The following is a 19,832-nucleotide window of genomic DNA, read 5'->3' on the forward strand; positions in this document are numbered from 1 at the left end:
CTAGAGCCCTGTGGCCCCTTGTGCTCGACCGCAGTATCGGAAATCGTCACCACTGGCATCAACGTCAACGTCGATGAAGAACCTCCTCCACAGCTGATCGATGACCTTTAAAGTAGTTCGAACGTTATTCAAACAGGAACAGTCACCACGCATGCGCCGCAAATTCCTTCCACCTGCCCCACGTCCTCATCGTCTTCATCCCTCCTCAGCTCGTCCGCCTTCACTGCGCGAGTTTTGTCCTGACGCCGAGTGTTGATGTTCGCACACGTGACCGGTCACCTTCCGTGACGTGACAGCCGCTATCACGTGACGCACTGTCCTGGCCCAGCGGCCCGAACTGTGACGTGCTGACACGCTGGGTGTTGTTGGAAGGGAGCCAGTGTAGGTCCAACAGCTTGTTGCCCACCTTGCGCCGTTTGTTCTGCGCCCAGCCAATCGATGCTAGTCCCCTTCGATCCGCGCGCCAAAGAAGCTTTAAATGGCGGATTAATCAGACGCTAAAACTCGCAAGTGTACCAGCACATACTGCAAATATTTAGCGCAGCCAGCTACAGCACCACCAGACACACCCTAGCCACACAAAAGACTTTCTATGAAGAGTAACAAACAGGAGAGAGCTGATGGCCCCGAGCTAAGCTATTCCTGCTTGCACTCCAGTGGTAGCTATTCTCTCTTTACTACGTCTTTGCTACGTGGTTCTAGTGTTATGGCGCCCCCCTGTGGTTGTTTGCTGGCCGTGCGATGATTAAATTCCATCGGACAATCTCCAATTTATACCCTCACAGGGTGGGGAACATCCGGCCCGCGAAACTATTTGGCCACGGCAACCGCAGGTAAGACTCGAATTTCAACAAATCTAGAACTGTTTTCATAAGTAACATGGTTTTATATCAAATAAATCATAGCAACAACGTAAATTCGGAGGAAAGCAAGTTATGTTCATTATGGGATAGACAGGAAACATACGAGTACGTGACGGGACAGACACGTATTCTTCACGTCGTCTATCCACGGCCCGTCTGTATTGCGGTGAACCAGAAGACTGACAGACAGGCCAGAGGTGTACATGTTACAAAACTGTTAACACACTATGGAGAATCTACAGCTTGGCCAAATATTGCAGCTAATATTTCAGTTGATAATTTTGTATGATGTTATAAATATCCAAATGGTCGTTGGCAGAAAAAGGTTTCTCACCTCTGCTCTACAATATGGTTAGTAATAGTTTTAGTAACAAAAGACAATCTGTTACAGCCTTGAAGCCACTCACCGACTGCAGGCCTGTGTTCTAGTCAAATGGACAGAAAAGTGTAGAACAATGCCCTATAGACTTCCCTGAGTAAGCATTAGAGTCGAGCCTACTGCGATTAGTAATTGACGTGCGGTGTAATTAAGTGTCGTGATAGACATCTGATGCACTTCTGGTGAACTACAGCAGCTGATGTGTTTTGTCTGTCTCTCCCTCACTAGCTCTCAGAAAAACCAAAATGCTGACATATGGAAGTTTATCTTTGTCACTACTCACACCCACTACATCACACACACATGTACACTCACACTTTCACACACACACCCTCTCTCTCACACAGATACAAACTTTCCGTAGACGAAAGTACTGAAAAAATGTTATTAGAATGGAGAAAAACGGTGTGATTTGCATGACGGACAAAAAAGATGTGCGCGCGAGAGTGCGTACAGAGAGAAAGAGAAAGAGAAAGAAAACAAACAACCACGTGTCTAAGAAGTCAACTATATTAAATTACCGCAGGACCGGCGGCAGATCAATCACGTCTGCACCCGTTCAATGTGTCGACTGAGCAGGTGGAATTAGGAAAACAAGTGGACAGTGGGCAACAGAAGGCCTGTCCTTAGTTACGCCTTAGTTACCGCGGGTCACGTGTTTTCTCTGAAATCTTCTTCTGCTTATTTTTGACTGCACTGGAGAAGTGCACATCATACTTGACTGTTTGACTACTACACCCAGTCTTTACACTGACACCCGGAATACAAACATTAGTTGGGAAATAACCAAACCCACGTCAGCATCCTCTGTACACAGTCCCCACACTTATGCCCTGAGGTCGGCCTGCTTTGTCACACACGCGTTGGTCTGTTAGGCTACATGGCATGGAATGGATGCACATCAACCCAACCTCCATTTTATCAAATTTTTCGAAAACCTTTTTCCTTTCTGAGATGAATTGTGGACATTTGTCTGGACTGCTGGTACTAATGCTTCTAGGTCGTCTGGTCTCTGTTGAGCCATCTGACTACCATCATCTGCAACTGCGCGAAATTTTATGTGTCGACAGCATACTTCCAATAGGTCTGTTGTTGTTTACTTTTGTGTGTCTTATTTTTGGGAAATTTTCGTCGACCTGCACGCTCCACGTCTTAAAGCTTGGTCCTTTTTTATACCTCCATCACAACACGCATCTCGTCTGCTCCTGTTCTTCATGCTGACAGTAAAACTTGAAGTGCATTCGATAAGGAGTGTCGCTCACCAAGGCATTCGTCTGCAAGCAGTTCACAGATGTACATCTTTATACCAACATCCAGGCCTTTACACCAGCCTATGCTTTTAGAAATCGGTATTTTTTTTTTTAAAACGCATCTCGAGATACAAAGTCGTGCAGATATCTCAAACTAAATAAACCGACTTCCCATTACAAAAGTCTCTGATTTCATTTCCTGTGTGTAAACAGATAAGACAAGCGGAACAAAAAGAGAACTAGGTTGTAGTCTGCCAACACTGATCTCTATGCCGAAGTGGAGAAAGATAAAATTTACTAGAAGACTTTTTTTTCAGAGGAAAGTATTTTAATATCACATTGCTTGATTATTGAAATGGTCACTTCCAATGCTTTAAAAATATATTTTTTTTAAATAATATGAACTGTTTTTAAAAGCGTTCAGTAAAGTTCTGCTAACCGTGTTCTCGAATTCTTCTTCACCCAAACCATAGATACCATCTACTTCGTTCTGTCTCCCACAACAGACACCAGCATTACAGTCACTACATGTCTATCAGTCGTGCACCACATTCTCACCTGATTAACAACATCTTCACGCGGCAAAGCACAGTGAAACCTGCCCTGGGGTGTACAAATGTGAGATTAAGTCCAAGCACAGTCCAAGGGCTCATCTCCGGCTGTAGTTTGGACTACTTCCCCGTTTAAGACACAGTTATTTAAAAATTTTAGCAAAAGATTTCACGGGATTTTTTTTTAATCATGTGCTCCAACAAGAATCGTGTCGTTGCATTTAATAAAGAAAGCCCGTGCTTTATCATTAATTCTTAAAAGAAAACATCCACAAATTGATGTAAAACTCTCCTAAACTTTACGCCTCGTCCTCCTGGGTTAGTCGTATGATGACAGCAAAAAATAATAATAATAATAATAATAATAATAATAATAATAATAATAATAATAATAATAATAATAATAATCCTCTTAAACACACTCAGTAATGCACACATTTCCACGTGTGAGCCCCAATACTTTTATTGTTTAAAATAACTGTTCATACAATATGATGGTATATAAAAACTTTAGGACACTTGGTCAGATGACGATCCGTGTTTGTCCAGTTTAAAAAAACTCTTCAAGGCTCGTGACAGTGGAGCCAACGGAGAGAGATGAAATTCAAGCTGTTTCCCTCAACACAACGTGTGGACCGCGTGCAAACATTTATTTTGACGGTTGGTTGCTTCGTTTTCTTTATTTTCAATTTGCCCAAATGTGCTCTGAACATGTCCTGTACACTCCATGATTGTAGACATAATCACCGTACGTATGTAAGTGCAGACGATAAGCTCGCTGACCTCCCTAATCATATTTACGATTCTGTGGACTCAACATTTCGTTATTTAAGCGAAAAGCTCGGTAAATGCCTTTCCAGAGAAATATTTGCATAACCGGCCGTTGGCAATGCAGCTGTTGTGAGTGTTCAACGCCAGCTGTGGTGGTCCTGATGTTCGATAACCGAGGCCAGATGTTCTCTGCGATGATCCTCGTCAAATGTACTTCAACTTTTATTACCTGTGTGTGTGTGTGCGCGCGCGGGTATTCGTCAGTAAAAATGTGTGCGCTAGAAGAATTCAAACATGTTATCAAAATCTCGTATTTCCATCCTTTGTATTCAAACAAGAAGTGAACTTGTAGGTAGCGTCTATGTTCTAACTAGTGTTCCAATAAGAAGTGAATTACAATTCGCCATTCACCGTACACCAGCAGACGGCTGCAGGTCTGAACATGAAAATCAAGCGACAGTAACGAACGAAGATGTTAAAAAATAAAACAGCAAAACAAAGTGAACAGCAGGATATTCGACAAAAATTTTTCCATGCATCAGCACGCCAACGATCACTGCGCCATCATTAACCAAAAGGGAGTTTTTCCTAGGGCGACCCTCCAGCCAGTCGACATCCTCTACCTACTGTCACCTACTGTCAGCTCCCTCACTGCCACTGAAAACACCTGATAAAACTTTTAATGAGGTTATAAGCCTATTGGACAAACTCATCCTGCATTGCAACGCAAATTCTGGTGATTTTATTATTATTATTATTATTATTATTATTAAGAGATTGACTATCTGATTGAGTGATTAGAAAATATCTGAAATACCGGTTGATTACCAAAATTAGTGCCCGAACTCATCCTCACTCACTCCCAAACAGACACAATGGTCACACGTTCAGTCTCCACAAATCGTCGAGATGTAATGGTCAATATACTTCTCAACAGGCTTTGAAATTTTGTATATTTGAAACCGATACGTTCAGTAATCCTTTTCCTTTCATTTTCAACATCTTTCAAAATGTTCACCGAGTTCGTGGCACTCTATGTCTATTGTACCCAACATTCTACGCCCTCGCTGAGTCTGCAGCTTTAACTTAATATCTTTTAATCAGAAACATTTTTCTAAGCGAAGAAGAAGTTTGCTCCATCGTTTTTCAGCAGCCTGGCATCCATATTTACAGGAGTACGGTTCAGGGTGAGCAAACACCACCCAGCAATGGCAGTCCTGTACCTGTACCTGTCTTAATTGCATTAAACACTGGACAAGCTCCGTGCAAGTGCAGTTTGTAATGCATGTTTACAAAACCACTCCTGTTAATGAACTTGTAAGGCATGTCGCTCGCCATGGTCACTTACGGTAATTTGCCATTAGCTCGTCTTGCCGCCAGCATTATGCGCACCTCGCAAAAACAACTTACCACTTCACCTACATCGCACGGTGACAAAATGGCAAATGTCATCACAGTGCTCAGCACCTTTCAGCAAGGACAGTAGTCCTCCTGGAACTGCGTACAGTCTGTTCATAAACACGCGCTTGATATTTAAAAAAACTGCTAACATGCGCGCGCACGCGCACACACGCACATGGGAACACGAATCTCGCGTCTGGCAACAACTGTCACTCCTAGTTATTTATGTGGCAGAGAAGCTTTGGTGTGCTTTGTTGTGTGAATATGGGTAGGTGCGATGTTGTCACAAAAGTCACTTTCCTTCAGTTGGATGCGCGGTCCTCAAAGTGGAGGGAGGAGGGAAGGATGCAGAGGAGGGGAAGGATGCGGAGAGGCGGGCGAGGGCCACGCAATGTTCGCGAACTTTCTGTCTACACCGCAGTCCAGGTACTTCGCCCTGAAATTCTGCTCTCAGAAACATCGAGAACGAATACGCACGGAATGTTTGTGAGATCTTGTTCAAGAGGAAGAAAGCATTTTCCTGTCAAACAACTAATAACAACCAGTGACCGCATTGCCATCTTCTCGTTGCTGTATCGCCGTCCTTTCTCAGTCAAGCGCTTGGTGCCAGACCCTCAGCCTGCCGGGTACACCTCCAATTTTTAAGCCCTTTTCAATTCCATTTACATTTTTATAAACAACCAATTTAGATTAAAGTGATTGTGTTTAAAACTAAAATTAACTCAACGATTGGCAGAGCATGCGCTGAAGAAAATGTTCACACCAACACCAGGACTTGTTGGATCACGTGACATAAACAAACAGTTCACTGGAGATGGAGGTCAGCGTGTGATGTTGCTAGTCAGCAAGTAACTACAGGCACAAAGCACTGTGGTGATGCTAGCACGGCATAAAAGACAAACAAACAAACACTGTGGTGAGAGCATTGCCACGTGCACCACCACTCAATTCTCAAAGCTGCCGACACGACGGACATTTTATAGTTTGTCTGTTTATTTTGTCTGTTGATATTTTCACGCACGTGCATCATTTACAAAATCCATACAACCTAAAATACAGAGGAAAACACGGGCATTAGATTCTAAATTGGCAACATCCAGGTCGCCAACAAAGTCTTGCAGGTTAGTGAAAGCATCCCATCAACATGTTTACAAACAAGCCGCATTTTAAAAAGCAAACGCCTTGGAGGATATCATGAAGAATCCACAGTTTTTCCTCGGGTTATATTAGCCGCTCGGCGTTCCAGCCATGATGTTGTGGTGGAGGCAGCTTCGCAGGCACGTGAAGAAACAGAAGAAAATAAGTAAAAACCGCGATCTGTGTCAGTGGGTGAGACCTCCGCCCACCCGCATCCCCCCACAGACTGAAATATTGTTGTGCGGCCATCACTAAATCATCAGCTGCTCCCTCCTGTGGGTGTGTCGGGCCTGGCAGAGAGGTCCACCGACAAAAGACAGCCTGCTAGCGGTTTGCTGTGAGACAGGATACACCAGCTTTCACACACATTGTGTAGAAACCACATCATGTACGGGGTGCCGGTGACGGACTTCACAGGCCGCGGGGAACCTATTAAGCGTTATTACGGGTGCAGTTGGAGTGTCCATAAAGATGAACAGGATGCTGCACTCCCAGAAAGACAAGAGCGCTCTCTTACCCCTTCTCATCCACCACCGAAGCACTCACCATGTCATCAAGGAAAGAAAGGGAAAGAGCAAGGAGGAGAAAGAAAAAAAAAATGAACGCAGGAAAAGTCAGGAAAAACCTCCTTCCGTCAATTCTGCACGTGCAGGGTTTCACGCTTTTAGGTCGTCTGCACATACCCCGCCTCAAGTGCTCCTGTCGGTGATGAATGCGAGGAAAAGAAGAAGAATGAGGTGAGGAGAAGGTAAAAGCTTCCTCGGTAAATATAATAAAAACAAATGCCAGAAAAGAAACCTTTCACACAAACAACAAATAACCTGCACCGAGCGTTACACCGCAATCAGTCGTGTCCTCTGATGTTGCTTTACCTCCGTGGCATGTCTCGACCTCCGACACGTGCTGCCGCCAACAGAGACACGTTCGGGGGAGCTGCTGATCTGAGAGTTCCACGGCGGCACCGCCTCCCACCCGCCCCTACATCCTCTAAAAGACAAGTCCTCCGACAACCCCAATGTTTCCTTTCTTCTTCTTTTTTTTCTTTCCCTTGCTGTCTCTATTTTTATCTCTCTTTGTTCCCTCCGGTGAAAGAAGGTTTTGAATAAAGACGAACAAGTTTATAAGACAATGCTGCACTTCATCATCCTCCACACTGACACGACAACCACATCGTTGCGAGAGTTAATGAGGAGGTTCGCGACTTGTTCGTGCAGGAACAGAGTTCCTCCCGTCGTCAGGAGGAGTTGCACAGGACAGGCGCACCGAGACTGTGTCCTGCCTCCTGAGACAGCTCCTGCATCTCCTGCAAGGCCCTCCCGCACCTCTACCGTTCCTGCCGCTGTTTGGTGTTTGACAAGGCACAGTATTTCTCCCTGACGAGTATTTAGCTGGAGTGAGAGATAAGTAAGCTGTTAACCACTTCTAAGCCAATACCTGTGAGTGCAGGAAGACAAACTGAATGCCGATGAAATGGATGAAATGGATGCCGATAATACTTCCTCCCTTCGGATAAGGGGCGGTTCACACGGTTCAATGCTTTCAAGGATTGCGCGTGCAGCACTTGATTGCGTGTGTGATTGAGAGAGAGAGAGAGAAGAGAGATTACATTTTAAGATATATACATGTAACCGTCCACACACACAAACCTATTCTATATTATAGCTAGAATTTGCTATATAACTTTTACATTGTAAGGCTTAAGACCAAGTGCAAAGAATTGTGGGTGTAGAATAACATGGCGAACAACTTGAAAAACAAGAGATGCTTATGGCAGCCGCTGAAAGAAGCAGGAGCTGTGGCTAAGACACTGGACAGCATGAAGAAGTCGTCCAGGCGCCTGTTTTAGCTTTTTGCAAGAAATATCATCTGACGACTCCAGAGAGACCGTGCGCTTTCTGCGCGTGTCTCATGCGACATCTAACGAACTTTTGAAAGTGATGGAGCCTGCAATTGGCAGACAAGACGGTGCCTTGAGACGGAGAATCAAACCAGAAGAAAGACTTCTGTGGTCTCATCCCTCCTCACGAATAAGGGCGATCACATGGGCAAAATTTCCCACATCGATATCAGTTAAAAACATCTTTTCTCTGAACGCGCTGCCATTGTGGTGTTGTAAATTGAATGTAAAGGGGAACAATACTCTATTCAAACAGTTTGACCGTTGACGACAGCGAAAAATTCATGGCATTCAAGCCACACCATTGAAGAACTACTGTGTCCTGTTCTTAAAGTCTTTGACGTCCATAGCGAGCCTTGCACGGTGTGGTTTACAGCAACGTGTGAGTCGCCCTTAACCTAACGGAAGACCGTTGTCTGTCTTCTCCGATGTCGTCAGGGTTGCCGCTTTCCTTTCCCAGGCCTTTTGTCACCTCGTAATCATATACTGCCACCGTGCAGATAGCTAAACATTTGAGATAATTTTGTCATTTTCTACACATATTTTCGTAAACACCTTCGTGTAAGTAAAATCACGATTTTCTTAGGCAGTGGATGTCACGTCACGTGTTGTAGGTTCCACGAATGAAATCTTCTAGCTGTTTACTAATAATTTTAATTGTTCTTACAGCAAACACTTACTCTCGAGGACAGCACACACCGCATGGTAAAGCGGGTACAAACAAGCTCGTGGACAGCATACACAAGACTTCTGTGTTTATTGTAGCTGCCCGCGCTTTCAATCACCTGAAGACGTCCATGACAATGAAGCTTTCATCTCTCTAAGAACAGACCTTTCATCTCGCGCCGCTCACCGCCAAGACCAGCGGCTGCCCTTGACACCATTTCCAATATGGATACACTAGGTGGAGAACTGATTGTCTATGCTGTCTACACTATCCAAATGTCTACAGCAGGTCAAAGCATAGTGTGATATACCAAACACGGTCGTTTGTTATGTGTGCAAGACAATCATGAATCTGCTTAAAGGTTAATCCCAGTAAAAACATTTAATAATTTTTAAAATACAGGCGGTTTAACGGAAAATAAAGCTGGCATTGGTTTGTTTCCGAAAAATATACAGCGCATTTTTTTTAAGAAAAAACATGTGTGGACGGCCCTAACCTGTAATTTCTGGCGGGTCTTCGTACAACGTGTGAGCACCTGGACTTGCGGAACCAGTCCCTTGGCTGAGTGAGTTCGCTGCTCTCTCTCTCTGGAAGAGACAAACATTCCTTCTAGTGCTGACTAGCAATGAACTCTTTATTTGTGAGGTCAGCTGAACCTTTGCGCTTGTGTTCGCTTGTCTGATGCCGTGGTCAGTGCCGATATTACACTGGTCAACTCTCGACAGGGCTGGAGGTGTGTGTGTGATGGGGTGACAGGGTGCGTTACCCATCTTGGGCTGTGGTGCACTGGCCTTGCATAGAGCGACCAGTCCATGCTTTATATTTACATGCAAATTCTCTCTGTCTGTCTGTTGTGGCGTCGACAGCCCGCCTCAACGGTTCTAGAGAGCGTGTTGTGCCGAGACACAAGTCAGAACTCGATCAGCCTGCACAGCTGACCTTTGCTTTGTTGTTATCATCAGTCTGGTCTTGTCAGTCCCAGTATCTATTCCACACGCATGTGTCGGTAAGGTCTCACAGTTCCCTGGTGGTGCTGCTATCAGGACAGATGTCGTCTGCAAGGGGGAGCTTGCACACAGGCCTCCCACCGATGGCGTGATGGATCGTCAAGGACCTTCTCCAAAAAGGTGTTGAACAGTACATGCGATAATGGTCACCCTTGACAGACGCCAACTGATGTGTGAAAGAACTGACTGTCCAAAAGTATTCCGCTCACTGAGCTGTGAACAGTGTTTTGTACAGGTGACTATGGCACACCGAGCGACACCATCCACACATTCAGTAACGCCTTGTTCACTGTTGACGAGCGGCTTTCGTAGACAGACCGCTGTGTTCACACCCATTTTCTTAGGCTGAAAATATTTTTTCTTCTTTTTTGGCCTGCCTAACCTTCCTTTAACCTATTACTACAAACTACAATAAAATACAATAACAGAGTTCAGTAAGCAGAAGCGCGGGTGGCAGTGAATCGTCAGTGGTTCTTCATGTTTCTGGCACGAGTTGAAGACGGAGCCTAACACCACTTACATGATCAGTCAGATACACATTGCTGCCAGGCATCTGCTATCTTTAAGATAAAAATGAAGAAAAAGAATATTTATGTTCCAGGCATGCAAGAGAGCACGGACAAACACACACCCACGCCGATATGAACCTCAATTCAGATGTGCACAAACGTCTCAGAAACATTTGACTGCGTTCGACATCCCAGTGTCGGCGTTTCCGTCCTCCACCACAACAAATATTTTTAGAAAGGGGGAGACTTAGTTAAAGGTTTGACTGAAAAAGTCCCTTAGCATAGAGAAAGTTCTCTATACTCTCAGATTTGATAGTTTTCAATCCTTTTGTTACTTTGCGGTCACATAGCAAGCAATAATAATTGTGTATCATGATGAAAACAACGATGATTGTAAACTGCTGCATGTTGTTGAGCTGCGAATATACACCGGGTAAGTACAAATATGAGCCACGTTCAACAATAAACAACATATCCTGAGATAAACCGCGGTGAATGCTAACAGTAAAGTGGTGGAAAATAAGTTTTCGACAGATAGTATGTTCTCGTCATACTGTTTGTGAGGAGTGAAAAAGCAGAGATGGGACCTTTAACAGCAACAACCACCTTTAGCTTTCTGCCCACGATGTCACTGAAAGAGTATTTTGTGACCACACACAAGTACACAAACAAAGTTCTGAATACACTCCGTGGTGGACACTGCCCACAATAAACATCATTTGTTTCCAAAAAAAATAGTCGGTGATAGAAAGGGAGACAAGATTGTCTGCCTCCTAAGATTATACACTGTTACTAGTCGTACTATTCTACATCAGTCATGCCACTGTAGCAGGTGCACACTGCCAAGTAGCAGATATCGTAGTTCTGCGAGTCTGTTGTTGGAAACCGTTGGTCGTGGCAAGCAGAGACACGTGGCGGCCATCTTGCCCAGAAAGGCCGCAGCAGGAGAGCCGCTCGAGATGTCGCTGCTATCAACTTCGCAAACACTTGCCCGGACTCCTCAATAAAGTCTTCACGTGGTCTACAATCCTGGGCCTGGTGGCAACCTTTCTTCAACAAAGCACAAAGTTTGTTACACAGTAACAAGAGAAGGGTCGCCATAACACCGGTAGAGTACTTGGTAGATGTCTGAGGTTTACCACCCTCGTCCCTTACACACAAATGACAAGAGAGGCAGACAAGGCTACGACGATACTCACCATTAAACCGCCATACTGCACACAGTCACGTGCACAGACTGCCTCAGGATGCTTCAGCTGTTTCTATGGTTTTTAATCATCATCCAGACTACGGCCATGGACCTCCCCCTACCAACGCAGTTGGACCCAAACTGTTGAGGCTGTAAATCCTCCCATCTAGCAATATCTTTGACAAGATCGATTACCGTTGAGACCTGAGGTGGGAGGATGGCACTATGTGGTATGTACCTCAGTAACCCAGACAACAGTCCTGGATCACAACATGTCCCAAACTGACTTTTGCCTGCAGCCAAGCGAGGGTCAACCGCTATAACTCTTCTTGTCTTGTTATTCTATCTTGCATGACACTGTTTTACATAATAGTACATACTTTATTTTACAGTATTCTAAGCACTTTATTTTTGAAATAAAATTGGTTGTTCATATGTTACACTAAATGATTATTATTTTTTTAAATATCGTTTGTGGAGATATTGTTTATTAAACTCACTTTGTTTTCCCCTGTACTCACCACAAAACGGCTACAAAATCAAATGACCTTCGTGGAAAGTAAACAAAACCAACAAATTACGATTAAGAAAGAAAACTGGAAAATGTTGGCCATCGGTAGCCACTTATTATGGTCAAGACAAGTCGGACGTTCATTTCTTGAAAAACTGTTTCAGCGCGAAGAGATTTGAATTACAAACAGATCCCTGTGAGGGGCGATGAAAGATAATCTCGCCGACGGAGTGATGTGAGTAGTGAGTGGTGTGAGTAGTGAGTGGTGTAAGTGGCCGTGGGATTTTTTTTTTTTTTTTTTGTCAACCAAAAATTCCTTGAAGCCAAACTGTTCCAGTTTCTTTAACACAGTCCGTAAAGCCGTCAGAATGTTGTGTGCTTTTTCAGGACCGCACGAGCGACTAGCACAGAGGTGTGAAGGTATAAAGGTGAAACTTGCCTGTCAACCGGTACAGCCAACATTTGATCACAAAACCGGGGAAAATAACAAAACACGAGGCCGTATCCTGGAGATTGGCAGGTGAGCATGGTGTTTTCACCTGACGAACGAAAACTTCGCTGCTTCCAAGAAGAGCCACGAGAGGCTAAATGTTGGGACGATGAGCTGGACAAACTATTCCGCTTCCTGCTGCAGAAAACAGCTGTCTTTACATATCCATGTAAGCTCCGACAGGTCAAAAATAAATGAATAAATTGTACATAGTACAGTTGTACATAACACCTAAAACAAGTCAATGTTATCTGCACAGTGCTTTCAACAGCTGGAAATTTTTGGAAATCAGCTTTCATTATTTCGGCTTTTCTTTCTAACTTCTCACCCGCGAGCATATAAAATATACGATGACCTCAACTCTGAAAGAACAGCAAAAATAAATATATAAATAAAAAATAAAACAAAAAAAGCACAACTATAGAAATGTATTCAAAAGAAAAGGAAACAAAGCGGACATGTTTGGAGGTCTGCACGCGCACGAGGCAAAGAATGTTTGTTGACACTCAGTGCTGTAAGCTGTGTACAAGTGTACACTGTGTACAAGTACATCCACAACACAACCAACAGGTTGTAAGCTGCTTACCACTTGTCTCCATGTCATCAACCACACCGCTCCTCTATACTTCAGCAATAAAATCTTTGTGTTCCTGCCAAATGTTTTACTCCCTTTATTCTCGAACCTTCGTGGTTCCCGACTAGACAGAGAAAACTCTACTACAGTGCGCTACTTCATGCTGGCTGTTGTTTACAAAAACTCACCTGTCTCTGTCCAAGACCGCTTCAAAAAGTTTTAAAAAAACATCTTTTCGAATCCGCGCTCAACGTCAACAGTGACACGCTTTTTTGTTTGTTTGTTTAGTTGGTTTTAGACAGTTGTCATTGAGATTATAAGCGATCGGCTGGACGGGTGCTTGAGTGTAATAATAATTTTTTTTTTTTTTTGTAAAGCCAAATGAAGGGTGTGTGTGTGGGGGGGGGGGGGGGGGGGGGGGTAGGTGATTCAAAATAACATTTGTCAATTATAGTGAACATTTTATTTCTGGTTGTTCACATGCTTAAAATACGGCGACGAATGTAAACACACCGGATTAGAAATAATAATCATGATCTTCTTCATCATCGTCTTAAACAGTAGTTTCCCTAAATCAAATTTAAAATTAGCAGGAACAGTTCTGAAGCCGTATGTGCATGTAAATATTTAAAACGATTCAGAATGTTGTGCACCTTCAGATGTATTGTCTAAAATTTAGGTTTTGCATTGTCAAAACAAATTTCTACTAAAGCACTTAACGACTGTTTTATGAGTCAGCTTGCACATTTACCGAATAATACTGATAAGTCAGGTTTTGTCTATTTTCTCTACTGATAAAGTAGATGATTTTTCTTCTTCTGGTTACACCACGTGTAAAAGTATTAATTCTTAGAAAAATCGCTGTCTGAACAGGAATCTTATTTCTCAACATATGTAAGGTAAAAACTATAAAAAATAATAATTCTACTCTTTCATGGCCACATCAACAATAGCAAGAGGTAAACTTCTTTGAAAATCAGTGACATTCTTCACGTGTACCACAACTAGACAAAGTTAAATTCTGTAGTTAGTCGACTGTGATTGGCAGATATACGCACACTGAGGTTGCTGTACATCACCGTTAAATAGAAAGTTCACACAGGTATGTGTATATGTTCAGATATATATATATATACACACAACAATAATACGGAGCTGTTACACTATCAATTAGCATTTTAAAAAACTTTTTCTTGCAAACACACGCCTTCAACATGCTTTAGATCCGTATGATAATTATTTTTTATTAGTTTGTGTGTGCAATGTTTAAGGTTAGTACTGTTGGACAGACTGTTTCCGATAAACACGAATTACTTTTGAGAGAATCATCAGACGGCCAAGTGGAAATAAGTGATTGTAAAAATGAACACATGATGTCGTGTCCAACAGAACAGGTCACCGACAGTAAAACGCTAAACACATAAAATAAAATTGAGGTCTTCGGATAATAGCCTGAAAATATTAGAATACAACCTGTTATTTTTAAAAACAAACATAACTTCTGTTTCGTAAATGAGTGAATGTATGAGTGAGTGAGAAGAGCAACCCAAGCTAAGAAAACATCTAAATAATTCTAGCGGGCCTTGGTAGCCAGATACTTCTTGTCGAATATGTGACTTTGGAAGTTGTTTTTTACATAACGATCACATAAACAGCCAAACACAAAAACAGCCTGGAAATGACAGCAAAGTTTGTGCAGACAATCAACATGTCTAAATCACGAATGGCACGAAGAAGAAATAAATTCATCATACCGCAGTTAACCCGTCTTGTCCACCGGTGACCGTCCTTGGAGCAGGCGATGAACAAAAGTCGTTGAGTGCAGTTGGAGCTGACCAGACGTCCTGTGGGTCAAGTACTCAATAGTCAGCAGCTACACAGCACACAGTCCAGTACACACACAGTCACAGGCAATGGTCATGCACGACCTGACCAGCAGCAGCACGAGACTGCGTCAAGGTGTCGTCGTCGTCGTCCTACGTTACACGCCAGCCCGACGCTAGCCAAACACGTGGCGCCACCCGATTGGCGACAAAGGACCGGGCTTGACCGCCACCTTTGCAAAAACCCAGTCTTCAAACACTGGTGTAACTCTTGTCCACCCTGCCTGCACAATCAAGTTCTTAGGTGTTACGGGTGCACACGACTCTTACACACGTCCAACACACCGTTGGGTGGGCGCCCTGACCGGAAAGACGTTGTGGATGGCGTTGTTTATCTGGCTGTAACCGGTGTCTGCCGCCCCGCAGGACGTTCAGCTTGCGTAACTGCCTCCTTTGTCCACCCGCCGAGTCGGCGCTACACACCCGTGATCCTGTCTCAGACGACGCGGTCATCCGACAGCACACCCATGAGCAGACCAACGGCAACACCAGGCGCCCGGTCGTTCGACTCGTGAGTCACTTGTTACGCGCTCGGCGTGACAGCCGCGGGCCCTCCTCCCGACTGAACACGTCTTCGCGCCAACCGAGCGAGCCAGACGGGATGGGAGGGAGAGGCCCAGCGCCACTAGGCGGCCGGCCAGCGCCACGGCCCGTGACTGGCCAATGGAGGTGACCCACCAGCCTGCGGCCCCGACTCGCCTGACCAAGTGACCTGGCCTTGAAAAGCCCGCCTGATGGCGTGGCGAGGAGCACGGTCTGACTGGGTGGCTCCGGGTTCGCCTTCTGGCCGCCGCGCCCCGCACTGCCTCAAGATGAGGGAGAAGCCGGAGGAGGGCTGGAAGTTGGTGAGAACCGAGAACAACTCCAGAACGTGCAGACTTACGTCAGGATGACCAAGCCTTGTCCTCCTTCTCGTGATTGGCTCCTTCCCATCTGCGTGCGCTGCACATGGTGATGGTGACGTCACATCCGCCATCCGTCGCATTGTTTAAAGATAACGTCATACTACTGTTGGTCCCCCTTCGGAGTGTACCCCGTAAAAAAAGCAGTTTGTAAACAAAGTTGACACGTTAGCCGCCACGAGAAATGAACCGCAACTATTTGTCTTGGACCGCGAGTGGTCCTTACGAAACGTCCACAAATATTTGTTTATCTGTTTACAGTTGCTCAAAAGGAACCCCACGTGATGTCCGCTGCATAAATTAATCATAAGAAGAGTATTTCAAAATACTTTTACACAATCTGACAATATTTATGCCTCTGTTTATGATGTTACCAAGTGCGAACTGATCCAAACATGCGATAAAATACATTATGTATAGTGTTATACATATATAATGTTACATACATATAAACAATGTGTGTGTGTGTGTGTGTGTGTGTGTGTGTGTGTGTGTGTGTGTGTGTGTGTGTGTGTGTGTGTGAGGGCATAGCTGAATATCTGTTGTCATTACTTGCCATGCATCACAAATGATTTATAACGACTGAGTCAATCAAATCTGAAGATAACTACAGAACACACATTCTCTTCTGAAAGTCGATTTGTTTTCTAACAACGAGCAGTTGGGGAAGAGTGTAAACAGAATCACAGCTGACTGCCCCCAGGGTAGTGACATAACTGGCTCACCGAGTCTAGGGTACATGTCGAGGGCTGAGTACACATCGTCTCTGCTACCTCGACATTCTTTGATAACTGAATAACATTTACACTGGACAGCTGCCGGGTGGGAAGAAAGGAGAGGTTCTCTACCCACACACCCGAGCAGGTCTGAGGTCAGTGGACCGTGTCGACGGTTGGAGAAAACAAGCGCCAGCCTCACAGACAGCTACCTCCAAGATAAGTGAACTCCTCCCTCCCACCGTACACCCACGGAACTACCTGTACCCTGCTCCACGGTCAGTTGCACTAACCCCAGGTCTGGGGAGGTGAGCAAATAAATAAACATGTTTATTTTCATGGAAAGTAAGATCGTCAGCCAACCTGCTCAATAAATAAGAGTGTTTATTTGAATGGAAGGTTAGAGCTTCGGCCAGTCTACTGAACAAATAAGCATGTTTATTTGTCTGGACAGTAAGAGCTTCACCCAGCTTGCTCAATAAATATGTTTATTTCACTGTGAAGAAAGCTCCAGCCAGTCTATTCAATAAATAAACATGTTTGTTTCACTGGAAAGTAAGCTTCAGCCAGTCTACTCAATAAATAAACATTTATTTTCCTGGAAAGTAAAAGCTTCAGCCAGTCTAGTCACTCTCTCGACAGCCAAAAATTTCTGTGACCAACAAATTATTCTTAGTCAAGTTTGTTTAGCCTCATCTTTCTTTCTTTATTTTTCCTTCATTTTTCCCCATGCTATGCTGTTGCAGTTCCACACTACTCTTTCCATTCCAGACTCGGTCTTGCAGACATCGCTCTCAGCGCCAGGCGGACCTATCGTTGAACATTCTACCAAACTAATCTCTATTCGTTTCTTGTTCCATTCAATACAGCCAGACAACAACTGTGGACACCTCTTCTTCTGACATCCATCACTTTCGAAGTCACCTAGCAGATGGCGTTGTCATGGTGTCTGCCGGTCCTCAGTGGTAATCAACCAGCCCGATGTAAACAGCAAGATGGGATTGAAGAAAACCATCCACACGGCCGGTTTCATATGGCTTCGGTAGCGCCAACTTTTTTTCTCCCCCTAGGCAATTATCAATATCACATAACTTTTGTCATCCCCATCTTGAAATCTTTATTAAGGGGAAATACAAGAGCAATTCCCGCGGGTTATTTGTTTGCAGATGTTGTCGGCGATGGGCATTCCAATGCATTCACAGTTTCTCTCGCCGGCCACCCTCCGCACTTGACGACGGCGGTGTCGCATCTGTATTCCACAAATGTAAACAACAGCCACTTCGCTAATACGACCACACTCGTGCCCTCTCTCCTTCTTTCTCTGACTCATTTCGAGCGCGCAAGGCATCGAGAATTACTAAACAGGCAATGAAATATTGCCTCCTCCACTGCTCTCCATTGTCCCTTCAAAAACAGATATGAGCTGGCGAGAGCTCTTCTTCCTTCGGGAGGAAAGAAATTCCATTCCGCGCGAGAGGAACTTAGAGGTGGGGGCGATGATGTTGTAAGGAGGGGTTGGGGTAGTTGTGACCACAGCGGAGGTAGATGCGTGTACTCTTAGAAAGTCTGTTTCTCAAGCAGTTATGTCTGGCACTCCCGTCTTCAGGTGTAAATTCGGACAGCCAGGGTTGATTGAAAGAGTGAAGGTGGTAGGTGTGTTTGAGGTAGGCACAGATTGCTCTTGCAGACTGAAAGATGTTTCTCGCCAACTCCTCTGACGTGACGGAATGTCTGTCGCGAGCTGTGGCCATGGTTACACCCCTAGAGGAAGCTCTCGTCGGCTCGTTATAAGCCCTCGCCTCGCAGTCATCGCTGTTGTCTTGGATCACGTGACCGAATCCTGTCTGGCACGGTCCTCATCTTGCAGGCGCCTGAGTGACCACATGCACAAAGGGAAGAGCAGCAGCAAGAAAGCGGTGGTTGTTGTAATGTGTCGGGTATGGAGGGGTGGGGTGGGGTGGGGTGAGTAAGAAGTAAAACGAGAACTCAAGACAGCTCAAGGCTTGATTTCTAGAATCCAAATTTGGTTTAACTACCTCGAATGAAACATCAGGGAAAAAAAATACTCAAGCAAAGCTATGATTCATTGTCATTTATCAAAGCTTCGGCACATTGAGATGTGGAAAAACTCTTGCTGCGAGGTAGGATGCCATTGTGCAAGAGACAAATGTTTCGGTTTTTTTCTCCCACCTCCGCGGGCAGGTGTATCAGAGCGAGACGAGCAGCGAGCGGCTGTCATTCAGGCGACAGGTTCAGACAAGGCTTCAATCCACTGAGAGGCAAGATTTGATACAGGCGAGGGAAAGTGCATGAAAAGGTAATGATCTTATTGTTTGGTCACTTGGAGCAAAATAAGATATACAAAGCCAAGCCAAGTAACCCATGCATACATATACATATATACATATATACATATATACATATACATATATACATATATACATACCCATACAAGTCCATGTGAGAGTCCAAGTGATGCGAACACCAGTGATCTTAGATGGAGATGCTTATTTGCGTTTCAAACAATTTGTCATCCCATGAGTAAGATTCCACAGTCAATAGTCAAGTTTGGTTAATCGTGTGACGAAGCATTAAACTTACAGTAAATATGTTGTTAATATCAAAATTCTCGAGGCGGTTCATTTTCACATTGCTTTTCCGGTTTCAGTCTGGTTTTGATGGAGTCGGCCCACATAACAAAAGACCTGACAAGAGGCTGAGCGCTGGTCATCAGTCCATGTACAGTATACACATCCGTAGTATCACGTGTTGCTGCTGACTCAACATCCGGTTTAGCTACATCAACAGTTTAATCACACTGTACTCTCCATGCCCCTTTGACAACTGGGTGTGGTGGACAGCGCATTTCAGCTTCGGTGTGATTGCGTACCATCTCTATGTATCTATGTATGGGAGACACGATACCTTATAAACTGACTTTAATGTCACTGAGTGAAAAAAATATTTACTGACAGAATCTTTGACAAAGTTTGCCGTGTTGTTGTTGTTGTTTTTTTGGTTTTTTTTAATGCCACCAAAAACATATTAAAACGGATAATTTTAAAGACGCTCCTGAACTAAAACGAAAAGAAGTCTTGCAAAATTATCAAGCATTCTACTTTAAAAAAAAGAACT

General features: G+C 44.3%; 1 protein-coding gene across 2 annotated transcripts in view; it reads right to left on the reverse strand.

Annotated features, from left to right (window-relative positions):
- LOC112559435 (retinoic acid receptor alpha-A-like) overlaps window positions 1–19,159 on the reverse strand; it is a 115,288-nt gene extending 96,129 nt beyond the window's left edge. The window contains exon 1 of one of the 2 annotated variants that reach the window (XM_025230719.1): window positions 19,144–19,159. The gene's annotated coding sequence lies outside the window, so the exon portion shown is untranslated. Of the gene's footprint in view, window positions 1–14,950; window positions 15,250–19,143 lie in introns of those variants that run through there. The other variant, XM_025230692.1, reaches the window with a different exon arrangement.
- Between the last annotated feature and the right edge of the window lie 673 nt (window positions 19,160–19,832).

Source organism: Pomacea canaliculata, linkage group LG1 (genome assembly GCF_003073045.1).
Source record: "Pomacea canaliculata isolate SZHN2017 linkage group LG1, ASM307304v1, whole genome shotgun sequence".
Taxonomy (NCBI): Eukaryota; Metazoa; Mollusca; class Gastropoda; order Architaenioglossa; family Ampullariidae; genus Pomacea; species Pomacea canaliculata.